Below are 15,024 nucleotides of genomic sequence, written 5' to 3'. Positions count from 1 at the left end.
AAAGATTAAATGAAAGAAAGAAGTGTGCAGTACTCCAAGCTCCAAAAACGCTGAAGAACTTACAATCAATTCTAGGTTTCCTGAATTTCGGAAGAACATATATTCTAAATTATGCAGAGAGGGTTAAACCTCTCTACGAATTAATAAAACCTGATTTCAAACCAATTAATTGGACTCAGAAACACACAGAAATTTTACGTTCATTACAAACAGATATGTTAACTAAAACAAAACTGCAAACACGCGCAAACGAACGCAACCTTTAAATCCGAGTCATCCAAGGAAGATGCGGATTCACATACCTGACCTCTAATGAAGGAGAAACTGTACCAATAGCTTATAAATCACACTTGTACACACAAGCTGAAATGAAATTCAGTTGTACTGAAAAAATTCTGACTGCGGTTCAAACTGCTGTAGCAAAAGAAAGAGCCCTAGCCCAAGGGAAGAGCATATCTGTTTTAACAGCAGTATCAGCCCTTGAGGCAGTAACAAGACCAAGCATTCCGAATACTAAATCTTTAGATCCAAAATGGATACAATGGGAAAATTCTCTTGCTGCAACAGACGTGAAACACGCATTTGTTCCCAAAATGAAAAAAAGTAGAAGATCTGGAATACGAACAGGAATGTCCTCTGCCGACCGAAATTCTGCCTCTCGAACAATTCACCAGTGTAATCTACACGGACAGATTTGCACAACACTACGTTGTGGAAAAACAAATTTACAATGCTGCGTGTGCGATTGTCAAAGGCAGCTGGCACTTAAGTAAATTCAGACCGATGATCACTAAAACTGAATCACTCAGAAACTGTACAGCTCAGCGAGCTGAAATAAGATCTTTAAAGATGGCACTTGAAAATGTCGATCGCGAATTCCCCACACTAATAGTGTGCGATTCGCATTACTGCGTCCAGTCTTATAATAATTCCATGCAGACCTGGATTGAAAACGGTTACAAAGATGAGACAGGTGCCACAATAAAGCATAAAAAGCTCTGGGAACAAGTAGTTCTTTTACAGAAAGAACTACGAAAGACTCATGTGATACATACACAGAGACATCGACGTGATGGCGTTCACATTGCAGGGAATTCATTGGCTAACAGAGCCACGGCAACAGCTGTTCAATCGGCTTCCGTAGCTACAAAAAAGCGTACTAAAAAACAAATAGATGGTGAAACGCTACTAGCAGTAAAAGCCTCAATGGAAGGCAACTATGCGGCGTTACCTCTAAATTATCCACTCGGAAATACATACATAATTGATGCGAACTCCGTTCCTTTTGCTCAAATCCCTGGAGTGGAGGATAGGGTAATTCCAAACACGAACCGGAGTGTCCAACGTAGTCTTAATAATCTGCCAAGAAATTCTCTAGGAGATATCACTCCATACGAACTTTTGTTTGGTACTAGAATGATCATTCATGATCTCGATTGTCAGACTTCAGTGGTGAAACAAAAAATCCTTTGATATCAAAGATCGTTTGGCTGTTTTACAGGACTTAAATAAAACAAGAAGAAGTCTTAGTAACACAAAGCTAAAGCCAACAGCCACTGAAGAAAAAACACCTGTCCCAGCAAGACCTGTCTGGATTCCAAAGATTGGGGATCTGGTCAGAGAAAAGATCGCGGTGAAGAAGGAATTTGGGCCTTTTTACAGAAAAGCAGTACCTGTCTTAGCTGTCAGCGGAACAAGATCAGTAGTACTACCGCCCCTTGCTGGTAAAAAGGAGAACAGAGTTGTATCCATCGACCTGGTAAAACCACAACCATGTGGCCAATAATAAGTAGTAGGCCCAGTGGACTCCCAAGAAGTAGCAGAAGACCAAACCTTGCTACGATCCAAGAGGTTCAAACAGAGAGACTAATCACATTTCATAAACCTGCAGTGAATAAAAAAGGACTATGCAACAAAGCCATGGAACTTGTGCCTCTTGAAACCCAAATTGCAACAGTTTGTCAAGAAACACCTGTCTATAATGATGTAGCCTCTGAACATACATATCCAAAGATTAATGAAAATCCGGAAGCAATTCCAACAATTGACAGAACTGAATCTGGCTACTTAATCAATTTCGATGACTTTTCTGATGATCCAAGTGAACATGAAGAAACACCAGCAACAAAAACTTTCAAAGACAAAATTACAGAACTCTTTCATCAAATCAAAGAAACATATCTGATTTCACCATGGATTGAATTATGGATTGTGTTAGGTGTACTTTTCCTCCCACTCTGACTCATTTTGGTTTTAATCTTGGGAAAATTCATTGATGGAAAATATAGTACAATGGACACAGCAAGTCAGAACATCAACTTGGTTCTAAAACCACACAGATCGTCTCACATCGAAAAAAGAGAACTGTCATCAGTGAACATCACAGCCATTCCAATACCTGGTGGGGTAGCATGGGACAAAACTGATTACCAAATCTATGGCCCGATTGAGCTCTTGAAATATCCACACCAGTTCAAGGTTTCCTTAAGTGACTTTGTATCACCTAGTACTTTCTCTGATGATTGGGACTTTGAAAATATAAATAATATGATGTCAGATTTAAAAATGTCAGCAAAATTCACAGAACATGATTATGTACAGGGTTCATCAAATTATGAAGAAATGTACTGTTTTAATCATTATGGGCATCACTATTTGCATAAATCTGCTAATCCTAGAAATGTTTTTACTTATAATCAATGGGAACATTGTCCAACACCACCAAAAGGCAGTTTGAAAACCTTTTATGAGAAATTCCCATACTTCTCAGGGTTTAACAACACTGATCCAGAAACGTTTTATTTTAAAATACCAAATAAGACAGGAATGAAAAACATGTTGACAAATACTAAATTGATTTATTCTGAAAAATGTTATGAAAAAAATGTCTACATTTGGTTTTGAATTTTGGAAAAAAAACATTGAGACAAAAGCCATCTGGGGTACAAAGGACTGGCAGGTACAAGGTTTAGAATCACTATTCAGAGCTTGCATGATCCCAGAACAGATAATATTCCTGAATGACACCATTTAACAAACAACCTGTCTTGGCTTAGCCAAGATAAAAGACTTAAACAAATTGTCTATTCCAAAGCCCATACCTGATAGTAATAGCACTACAGATGTGGCGATAGACGTATCCCATATTTTACACCAAAACAGAACTAATCCTGATTGGAAAAAATGGTTGGTCTGGCCCACAGACACTAATAACTGTCAAGATAGATTCCTGAACAAAACACAGGGGTTCAAACAGACCAGGCCAGACCCAAGATATTCCCAGAGACAACATCCAGGGATAATTACAACATACAGTGTAGGGAAACTATGCCCCGAATGGCTACAGAAATCCACACTGCCGGAAATTAAGCAACACTTGACTTTACTTAAAGAAGGTGCTGACTTGCGAGATTTCATACTGGGACCTCGCAAAAAACAGCGTCAAAAACGGTTCATATACGACGGTATATACGCTGCGTACAACGAAGCTTGGAAATTAATGCAAATTGAAACTGCTGAAAAAATACGAGAAATTTATCGTATTAATTTGGAAAAATCACTGTCTGTAGTGGACAATGGGCTAACGACTCTGTACTCCAGAATTTATTCACTGGACAGCATTGTATCATCTGCTATTGATATAATAGAACAGGATATGCTAATGTTACAACATGGCCAGTCCCAATTACGTTCTATTGTACAATTAGGCTGGACGTTAAAAAACCTCCTTTCAGGCTACGTGCCATGGCGTCTAATCAACACAACGTCATTATTTTCTATCTTTAAACTTACAGATAAACAAATCTCTGTGGCACAAAAAGGAGCAGACTATGCGGTGCTGAGCATTGAAAAACTAGAGAAATTACCATTGACAATGTCAGAACGACCTGTCATTGAATGGATAATGCATGGTACAATTACAATTCCGATAACGACTTTTCAGTTTCAATATTGCCAAAAGTATATACCAGCAGGCCTGTATGAAAGGTTGGTTAAAGGATACATCAAGTCAACCTTGAATTTACCTTATACACATAGATGTTATAGTGAAGGGAAAAAAGAGGTATTTCTTAGTGGTAAGAACTGTAAAAATTCACTAAGCGGTACACTTCTGTGTCAAGGTATTAACTTGCATGGAGCCTGCGAAGGTTCATCAAACAACCTTTCATGTCACCTGCACGGCACTCCTGCAACACAGATAGAGCCTTTTTTCAGACAGCTTTCCAACGGCAGCTACGTTATAATAAGTGACCACAGCTGTTGTGGCATGGTGCCAGGAAAAGCCTATCTCGTGAGTGTTACTTCCAGGGTCATTTGCTGTATGCAAGTATTGTATCCAAACAGCAAACCAGACAAGGAGGCAGCAATATGGCCTTCTCTGAATATCTCTTCTATTCAAATTGATACTTTAAGCAGAATGAAGTCTATTCTTTTACAGACAACTGTGCCTTTAACCTCGTCCAAAGAGACGGATGATCTGCAAGTTGCAAGGACAGCGGCAGAGATACATACCCTATTATTGACAAATTGCCCTGTGCATTTTGTAGAAATGTTAAGTCAAATCTTAAACATGTCTGATACCAGTGGCATCGCACATGTATTTAAGACAATTTCTTCGGGACTATTAGCACCCTTTGAAGCAGTCCTGAACATCTTCCCGAATTTCGTGCACTCTGTGTTCGGCGGCCTGCCTCTCATCTTGGGACTCGTAGCAAGAATTTTATTTTTGTTCCTTCTGCTTCGATATGGCAAGTCAAGTCACAGACAAAACCCAGGCAACAATGGAAGAAACGATCCTAGCGATGAGATACCGAGAAAGGATTACTAAGTTCCTCGGCTTGACGAAGCTAAGAGATCTGAATACTACCTGGTTTCTTTCATTCAGACCAATCTGGCAAGATTGCATCTTACCTGTACTACGATGCCTGCTATGCGGAGAAGAATGCATGTTGGACGTCTGTCTTACACTACCATCAGCAGTACCTATGGATATCGATACTTTGCTTGGTTCGGTAACGGCTCATGCAACGTGTTGTCCCCAGCGGTTACCTATTCTGATGACGGCATTCGTTGAGACCTCACCATTACGATTAGGTGGCGGTGAGGTACAAGATGAAAGTGGCAGACAGGTACAACCTTCTGAGAACATTGCTGATCCAGACATCGATGATGGCAATGAATCTCACATCTGCACTATTTCTACTTTTTCGGACTTGGTCCAACTTTCACCTACTGTTGTAGACAAATTCTTTGCCAGCCTATCTGAACTTATGTTCTCCCCTAACAACGAGAATAATTTTTTTAACAAAACATGAGCACACAACGTTCCCTGAACTCTGAATTCGGCCTTCAGTTTTGATAAACAACACTTCTGAAAACATTGGAACTATTTTTTCTCTCTTCCCCTGAAAGCGAAATTATTTTTCCCGTTCCCAAAATATTTACCTTTTTTTGGCACATGGTACTCTGCTTAAAGTAGAACTCTTCATAGAGAACAGAACTTCTATTTTTAAATGCTCTAGAGAAAATATTTTGACTTAGCCTCTAGCACATGTACAGTCTTGTATAAATATGTGATGAAATGGTCTCGACCTTCTCTTCTGTATTAAGAGCCATTTCATAAATGTAATTTTCGCAAATCATTCAGCCAACGTACCATATGTGCATTAACTGAATGTTACCTCTGCTTGAAAACGTACAGTATGATACTCATCTTTCGTGTATATACCATTTCAAATGCATTTAATGTATTTTGGGGTGGGTGGAAAACACATGCATCGTTATATGTTTAGTATTGCTTAGTATTTAGTAATGATGGATATTGTACGTGGAGTGGGTTTTGTGAACGTATCTAGGACCCTATTTAAACATTCCCGATTCATGCCCTTATGTGGTTATAACAAATCATATCCTTATAAAGGCATAAGAATCATATCTATATTTAGTCATAGCCAATGCAGTCTAAATACGACAAGGCTACTCCCATAGACTCCTAGAAAGAACAACACGTTCTTTAAACAAACCAAGCCTCCAGCAGCCCGGGAATTCCCCCTGCTTTTGTTTTGATTTGTCTAAGAACTCCTGGAGTCCTAAAAGAACTGCAAGTTCTTAGTGAAGTCTTATGTCCAACCTTACGTCAAACTCGACACCTTCCAGGTATAAATATACCAGCATCTGCCTTAAGCAAACACACAGTGGTTTGGAGCAGATCAGCTATCTACTTACCTGAAGCCCAGCTGTAATGAGTGCCGAAGGAAGCCGACCCTCCCATTGACGCACTGACAGAGACGCTGTCTTTTCTCCTGCCGTGAAAACCAGCTCCAGTGTTTCCAGTCACCCTTGCGGGTTGCTGGGAGATCGAGTCCTGAGAAAGAGATACAAGACCTCCTTCATTCTATAACCAAGGTACGGAGCTGATTAGATCCTTAGAGAATTCTTGATTCAGATTCTTGGCAAAAACTATCTTAACTAAAACTATATCTCACTTACTCCTTCCCACGTACTAGGCTAAGGTTAGGTTCACCGGGGTAGGCGTATTTTAGAAACACCAGTTGAGCACGTTTAGTCAACATTTATCATTGTATGTATTTTATCAGTTTTAAGTATCTTATGGCTTAGAAACCATATCAATGCTTTTACAGTGTTATTTCATAATACTCCTTTTACTGTACTCACTTTACTTTATGACAAGTATTGCAAGTGTGGCAATTCACTTCTCTCGCATGAGAAAGAAGACTGCTCAATAAATAACCACTTTTATTGAAAACGCCCGTCTCTCTATTTCTTTGCACTCCTGGTGAAACTAAGCATGCACGATTGACTGAGTGAAATAGCTGTCTATTGTTTCCGCGACTCTGGAGATATACTCCTTATTCTGGAGGGAGCAAAGTTGTCATGTTTATGCGGTTGTCAGAAACTAATCCCTTCTTGTCTATTCAGGAAAGTTAACACCTTCCTGTTCACTCGAGAAAGTTTCTAGTGACCACTGAGCTAGCTGGCATTCATAATTTAGTCTAACATATTCAGTAGAGACCTAGTCGACCTTAGTCCTACGTCTAAACTATCGTTTATGTTATTCCAATGCGCAGAGCCTATTGGGAATATAGGAACTTTGCTCTATTCAAACAATAAACATGTGTTAACCTGTTGTATTTTTGCAAGGCAGGCTTCTACTTGAATTACAGTAAATTCAATTACTGCTACACAATATACAAAAAAGTGCTGTAAAGTGATGCTATGAGGGGGAGATGGGGCCAGGATATGGGCCTGCTCAGATGAGAGTGTAGCTTGTAGCCTTATTTTTCTAGCTATTTTTGAGAAAAAGCTTTTTTTCTGGCTTGCTAGAGGAAACAATGGTAGGATGTCCAAGAAATGTAAGCAAGAGAGTAGATGCTATTCCTTCCACTCCTTCCCTGGGCAGTCCTAATACAATGAAGGCCGAAGAAGGTCCACCTCTGACCCAGACCTCTTTCTTTTGAGGAGATCTGCAGTCCAGGACTTCTCCAACATGGGAAAGTACATTTCTTTACGGCACAGGAAGAGGGCTGCACTGCTCTCAATATCTTCCTCTCGTTTGGTGGTGACTGACAGTCTCCAGGGACAGGAGGTTTCTCTACCTGTTCCCTTAAGGGACTCCTTCCTGGTAGATGCATTTTAGATTTTACTGGTGATCTCAAGGGGCCATCTAACATCATGGATCAATCAGGTCAGGTGAGGTCAAAAGGTACTTTATTCAGCCACTGAAAGCCATAAAAGCAGACATTTCAAAAATACATTTCACCAAAGATACAATCAATTAATAAAACCAAAATCATACGAATAAATATAATAAAAACAGCTATACAAATCAATAAAATGACCAGCGTTGTTGTTTCCGGGACCAGATTTTTTTTCACAGCACGGAGTACAATATATAAAGTGCAACAGTGCTAAGCATAAAACTAATTGCTGTGAATGATATAACATAAAGTGCACATAATGACACATGCTAAACCCTGAGCACAACCTGCAAAAACAGGCTAGCTACTGCGGAGACAGTTCTTCCTGTGTCTAATGGCCCCTGTTAGGAAGCTCGCAACCCCTGAACAGACCAAGGGAGAAGATAACATTTGAAGATATAATAGTGCAGGCCTGACTCGGGCAAACTGACAGTTTCTGAGCAGCCGAAGTATAAACTTTCTATGCAAGGGGTCATAATAGTCACAAAAGAAGATAAAATGTATGGAATCCTGTCTGAGAAATTGTCTCATGGACAGGGTTTTAAAGTGCCAGGTTTTGCATATCCTTTGGGAAACGCCAATAGCCAGGGGACCAAATTCGAACGGAATCTGGTCAGCACAAAGCGATGATATGCATTGCTAACGAAGAATACATACGGTTGTGCCTGTTGACTCAGACTCAATGTGGAAAACTGTCTGACAGAAGGCAAGGCTAGCTCTTTCTCTTCCCTGAACCCCAGCTTTTGTCCAAGAACTGCTGTTTGGTATCTCTAATAGCTGCCTTTCCCAAGGGCCCGGGGTTCAGATACAGGTCGGAGCAGCCAAGCCATTTTGTCCGCTCCATTATATATTTTAGCCACGGAATGTGTAATGCCCCTTCAAGCGCGGAGCAATCCATGATTATAGATTGATTTAGATTAGGGTCAGGACAGGCCCAGATTCTTCAGCCAACACAACAGTGGGGCTACCGCTATCAAGTCTGAGATGTACCTCACCCACAGTTCCTCGTGTGAAATAAATGTCGAAGTGGCAGGCGGGACTCCCAGGAGCTTACACATGAATTTATTCTCATCCCCCTGGATGTCCTTCACATTCTTGTAGCCCCAGACGTCACACCCATATGTGGCCATATGGATACTTTTTTATTTATAGATCTTCAACAGTGCAGGGATATGTTTTGACCCCAGTCTTTTTGCAAAATTCATTGTATGTATGTATGTATGTATAACACACTTATAAAGCGCTCCTGTCACCCAACGGGAATCCTGGCGCTGTGATCTAACAGATCCTGAAACACAGTCAATACTATATCAGCAAGCTACACTATCCTAGGGAACAGGTGAGTTTTTAGTTATTTTTAAAAGGAGAGAAGGTCTCCTAAGCATCTGATCAGCAGTGGCAGATCATTCCACAACTTGGATGCCGTAAAGCCAAAGGAACGGCCACCCATCCACTTTCTCCGGATCTTGGGTACAACTACCAAGTAGTCTGAAGCAGAGCGGAGAGATCTAGTAGGGATGTACCAAGAGAACATCTCCTGTAGGGGCAGCGGTCCCAAGCCATGAAGGGCCCGGAAGACCAAGCATAAAGCTTTAAACTCAACCAAATGGGCAGCCAGTGCAAGTGCTGCGGATGACGAGTCAAGACGTCGGCGGGAAAGTGCTAATTTGGCAGCGAAGTTCTGTACCCATTGTAGTTTGCCGAATGCCGTGACAGGTGCCCCCAAAAGCAGTGCATTGCAGTAATCGAGTCTGCTCAAGATGATACTGCGCACTACTTCTGGTCTGGCATGGGCGGGAAGCAAAAGGAGAATCTTCCGCAGGGTACGCATCAGCCCCATGCAGGTAGACACTGTTTTATCAATGAAACCATCCAGTTGAAGATTAGGTTCCATTGTCACACCCAGGTTTCGAACCGAGTCTGCCGCTGCTACCGTGCCCTGAAAGGAGGGGGGCCAGAAGTCCTGCGGTAGAGGGCGCGGGACACGGTCCACTGAGCAATGCAGCACCTCCGTCTTGGAGCTGTTGAATTGCAGCGAGTTGTTACTCAGCCATGTTGCCGTGGTGACCATACAATGGTGAAAGGTCTCCTGTGACACCGCATCCTCCCCCTCAAAAGAGAAGATGAGTTGGGTGTCATCAGCATAGTTCGTGACTGCAATGCCAAAAGATTTAATTAGCTTGACCAGGGGGCGGAGGTAGAGATTAAAAAGAATGGGGCTAATGGCCGATCCCTGGGGTACGCCCTGACCAACCCTTCTGATGGTAGACTTGAAGGGAGGCAGGGCAACCACCTGATGTCTATTGGCCAGGTATGAGACAAGCCAATCCCGGGCCAGACCCATCACACCAGCCTCCTCCAATCTCCTGGTCAAGATGGCATGACTGACCGTATCGAACGCTGCCGACATGTCAAGCAGCACTAAAAAGGCTGCTCGTCCATAGTCGGCACGTGAACGAAGGTCACTCAAAACAGTCACCAAAGCTGATTCGGTTCCATGCGCTGGCCTGAACCCAAACTGCGCCACATCCAGACAGTCATTGATTCCAAAAAAATGGACAGATGTTTCGTAACCAGTTTCTCCAAGATCTTAATCGGAAAAGGGAGTAATGAAATGGGTCTGTAATTAGCGGGCATAAGGGGTCCAGTGATTCTTTCTTCAGCAGCAGAGAAACTACTGCAAGCTTCCAGCTGTCCGGGACCTGGGCGGAACCAAGAGACTGGCAGCAGATTGCGTGGAGAGGAGTGAACAACTCTTCCCTAAACATTTTCCAGAGTTTGTGCGGAAGTACATCAAGGGGGGAACCTGAGGACACACTATCCGCTAAAGCGCCAAATTCTGTAAAGGAGGAAAGAGGAAAACTATCCAATCTTGATTTCCCCGCCTCCATCTCTGATGTAGATGAGAGAGCAGCCCCTGGTGTCATGGGACTCAAGTTAATCAAGATGGTCGCAATCTTATCTTCGAAGGCCTTGGCCAGCGAGTCGCATAGTAACTGAGAGGCTGGGATAGCTGTAGTAGCACAGGCCGGTCGTGAAGCCTGAGCTTTATTTGAGGCTGACAATAAAGTCTCCTCTAGGAACCTCGCTTTTGCACACTTATTCTGTGACTTATAAGCTGCCAGCTCCTGCTTAAAAAGGACTTTATCCGATGCCAGATAGTGTTTCCTCCATCTCCGCTCTGCACGTTTACACTGATGTTTAAGTTGGAGGAGCTCCCTCGAAAACCATGCATGGCAGTTTTTGTTCTGTCTCGCGTTTTTCTTAGCGGGGCCAGATTGTCCAGAGAGGCTGTAATTTGCTGGATAAGGGAATTATAACTTTCATCCGCATTGTCTCCCAGCTGAAAAGCTTCAGAGAGCAGATTTGGTAGGGTTGCGCCTCTCAAGAGCCTTGACCATTGTCTCCCAGTCTTAGCAGTTCCCGTGCTACTGTTCTTAGAGTAGCCTACCAGGAGAGCTGCAGAGAAAAGAACTAGGGCGTGGTCCGTCCAGCATTGCGGTAGGATGTTTCCAACCCTCACCTGACTAGAGTCAGCAAAGATCAAGTCCAAAACATGTCCCCTCTGGTGAGTCTTAGAAAGAACCAACTGCTCCAGATTAATGTTACAACATGCCTGGGTAAGGTATGTGAAGGCTGAGTCTGTTGGCCCATCTGGCCACAGATTGAAGTCCCCCAGTACCATCAGTCTGGCATGGGAGTTTGATAGATCGTAGATCAAGTCAGTGAGGTCGGACACGGCAGACGTAACACCAGCCGGGGGTCTATAACATAGGAGACCAGCGAATAGCACCCCCCCTTTCCCTTCAGAGAAAAACCCATCAGTTCATACTCCGTGATTCTCTTAATTTCTAGCTGGGAAAAGTCCAGCGATTCCCTATAAATCAACCCTACGCCTCCTCCTCTAGCCCCAACACGAGGATTACGTCTAATCTTATATCCTGGGGGGCAGGCTTGCCACAATTCTACTCCACTATCTGTCCTCGTCCATGTTTCCGTCATGAATAAGGCGTCTAACTCATGTTGTTCTATGAGTAGCGCTATCTCTGTGTGATGCCTGCACAAGGATCTCACATTTAGCAGACCACAGGCCAAGGAATTGTGGCTTTTAACAATAGTAGAGGGCTGGTGTTCTACGGAAACACCAGGTTTCAGGACAAGAAGATTTTCTTTCGTGTAGGTTAAGCGCATAAGGGAGACGGGGGCAGCAGTTCCAGCCGCCAGCGCATCCTGTGCGTGGACGTGCGCAAACGGGCTTACCTCTGGCGCACCTCCACCAACTGCTCTGGCTAAGACATTATTTTTGCGTATTCTTTGTGCACACCAAGACCCTTGTTCATCAAATAGTACCCCTAAGTATGAAAACATGGGTACTTTAGTTAGCTCAGCCCCTTTACAGAAGAACTTAGCCTTGGCAGCCTTTCAGGGGCCGATGGACATAGTGTGTGATTTAGCGAAATTTGGGGTTAAATCTATTGAATCCATAAAAACTATAAAACCATATAAAAGTTGTTGGAAGCCCACAGCGGTTCTAGCAAGTAGGACTGCATCGTCTGCATACAGGAGTGCTGGGATCATCTTAGTCCCAGCTCTAGGAGTGTCTTTGCTGCTGGATAATACAAAGTCCCATAACTTATTGATGTACAATGCCTTCTGAGATCATCACCGATGTGCCAGGAGGTGCGTTAAATCGCCACCGGCCCTCCCGCAGTGGGGGACGTGTCACTGGGCTGCCCGCTCTGCCGTGAGGGGAATGGCCTTTCAGAGTTGTTCTGCAGCCTACTTTGCCACCAGCCTTGAGGTGAACGGCTCCAAAGTCATGCTGCCCAGCCCTCCTGCACTCCAGGCCGCACAGTGAGGGGAACGGCTCCTGTGGAAACTACAAGATGCTGTGGGCATCACCGCTGCGCCAGGAGGCGCGTTAAATCGCTACCAGCCCTCCGGCGGTGCGGAACACGTGAAGTCCGGGCCAAGGGCGGGCATGTCCTTGCCCGCCATCGCCAGGAAGAGGCAGGGCAGGGCCAACACCCTTTCATCTGACTATGTGGACCTTGTGCAGGTACTGTGAGCTCAGGGATCTACTTGTTTTTTTCCCTTAGATAGTTTTTAAGACCAAGGTCTGCGCTGTTACCTGTACACTTTAGTACTTGTGACCTTGACGTTTTTGGAGTGCCCATATGGACTACGTATATATAAAAATCAAGGACGATTTTATATGTGGAGACAGATCTTTTTAATTGCATATTGCATTTTAGCATCCCCTATGTGATTAATTGCACTGTTGATATGCTAATCATTTACAGTATAAATTCCTAAATATAGTCCTGAGGAATATTTTAAATGTGTTATTTGTACTTTTTATTGTAATTTCACTGTATTTTGCTCATTTTTTATTGCACTAGTCACCTTATCTTCATTAGCGAATTTGCACTGTATCAGGGAATTTAATAAATAACCCTGAATGTTCACAAGCAGTAAAAAAATGAGTAGGCAGAAACTAATCGCAGTAAAAAGTGTGTCAGGAACTCTAGATGCCTTTTTAACGAGGGCTGAATCTGTCCTCATTAATGAAATTAAATCAACAGAGCACAGGTTATCATTGGAGCCTTTTACTTTGCAAGGCTTTCTCTTACTCCTGCCTTTCCTGATGCTCTGTCGGTCCCAAAACAGGACACACCTTTAGATCAGCTGAGTCAATCTCCACTTGCTGACACAGCAACACCAAATAATTCAGTCTCCTCTATATCTTTGGAGCCGGAACCCAGCCCTGTTAAATCCAAATTGAGACCTAGAGGGCAGAAAGCAAAAACAAAATCTAACCGCCCCAATAACTCACCTGTTGTAATAAGGAAGAATCGGGGAGCAACGAAGCAAAATAAACCCATTATGGGTACAACGGGGAGGAGTGATTTAGTTGTTCCCATCACAGGTGTTGGTAGTGAGGGAAATCCTACCACTTCGATTCAGAACAGCTCAGGGCCATCAACTGTCAGTATACTGGAGGGGGACTTTTGGGGTAGGCTTGAAACTATGTTGACTACCTTAATGGACCCCATTTAAAAAAATAAGTACAGTAGAAGACAGGCTGTCCAAATTAGAAAGGCTGATGGTGCATATCCCTCCTGATACTCCGACAGTAAGTTCAGACAAGTCCAATGCCCAAGTAGTTATTGAAGTTGTAAGCAATGGGCGGAAAGGAGAAGGGGTAGCCCCCAGTGTCAGGCTAATAGCCAATAGCCAATAGCAAGGTGCTAGATAAGAACAGTTCAACTAGTCTGAGGACCCCCAGTATAGACACTCCAGTCCCCATACAGCAGGCAACTAAAAGACTTGGGCCGACTATGCCTCAGAGGGACAAGAGATTAGAGGGCAGGTCTCCTCAGGTGACGACACTCCCTACTATAGATCTCCCACCCGAATCCACTCCATATGTAATGATTTTGGGGAGTGTTCCTGCTCTCCCATCTGGAAAAAGTGAAGATTTTGGGCAGCTATTAAATAAAATAAACCACTGATTTACACATAATACTACTGTGGGTGCTCATATATCTAATAACATACTCATGGCCCGCAGGGTCAATTGGATTGGGAGCTCACGTAAACAGGGGATTGGTGAGTGTATTATCATAAATTTTGACAACCCCTATACTGCAGGCCGTATACTTTCTAGGGATTGCAGTTTCAACCCCTTAGTGGGCTCTGTCATCAAGGCACTACCTTTGGGCCATCTCTAAATAGGGACATGACTGTAGAGGGCCAAGGGGAACCCCTTTTTGGGGGTGACCAAATAAGACCATAACCTAGCCACCACTCTATTCCCCTGGTGCAACCTCTGCCAGTTGCGGATAGGCAATGTGGCTTTGACCAAAGATTGGTCTCAAAGAATAGATTTGCTGCCCTGACAGGCATGGAAGACTGCTGGGCCCTGTATCTGCAGGGACCGAGCCGGCCGCACAACCACAGGATCCAAGGGAGGTAGCTGTAGGGCTTCCAAGGCCGAGTTTGAACAACTTCCTATCCTGGAACATAGCAGGTTGGCAGCAAAGGTCCAGGATCCAAGATGGGTATCATTTGTTAAGCAATTTGCGGTAATTAGCCTATAGGAAACGTGGTTGGTAGACTGCGACCTTTTCCTGGAAGGCTACAAGGCCTTCTTTGTCCCAGCTAGACCATCTATGAGTGGGAGACCAAAGGGTGGTCTAGTCACTTATACTTCTGTGGCTATTGTTTGCAAATTCCAAGTTATGCCCACTACACATTCAGGAATTTTAGCAATAATGGCCCGAAGGGGGTTATCAGTTGGGGA

This window comes from Lissotriton vulgaris, unplaced genomic scaffold (assembly GCF_964263255.1).
Source record: "Lissotriton vulgaris unplaced genomic scaffold, aLisVul1.2 SCAFFOLD_1201, whole genome shotgun sequence".
NCBI lineage: Eukaryota > Metazoa > Chordata > Amphibia > Caudata > Salamandridae > Lissotriton > Lissotriton vulgaris.
The sequence above is the reverse complement of the archived record's forward strand: the minus strand, read 5'-3'. Positions refer to the sequence as shown.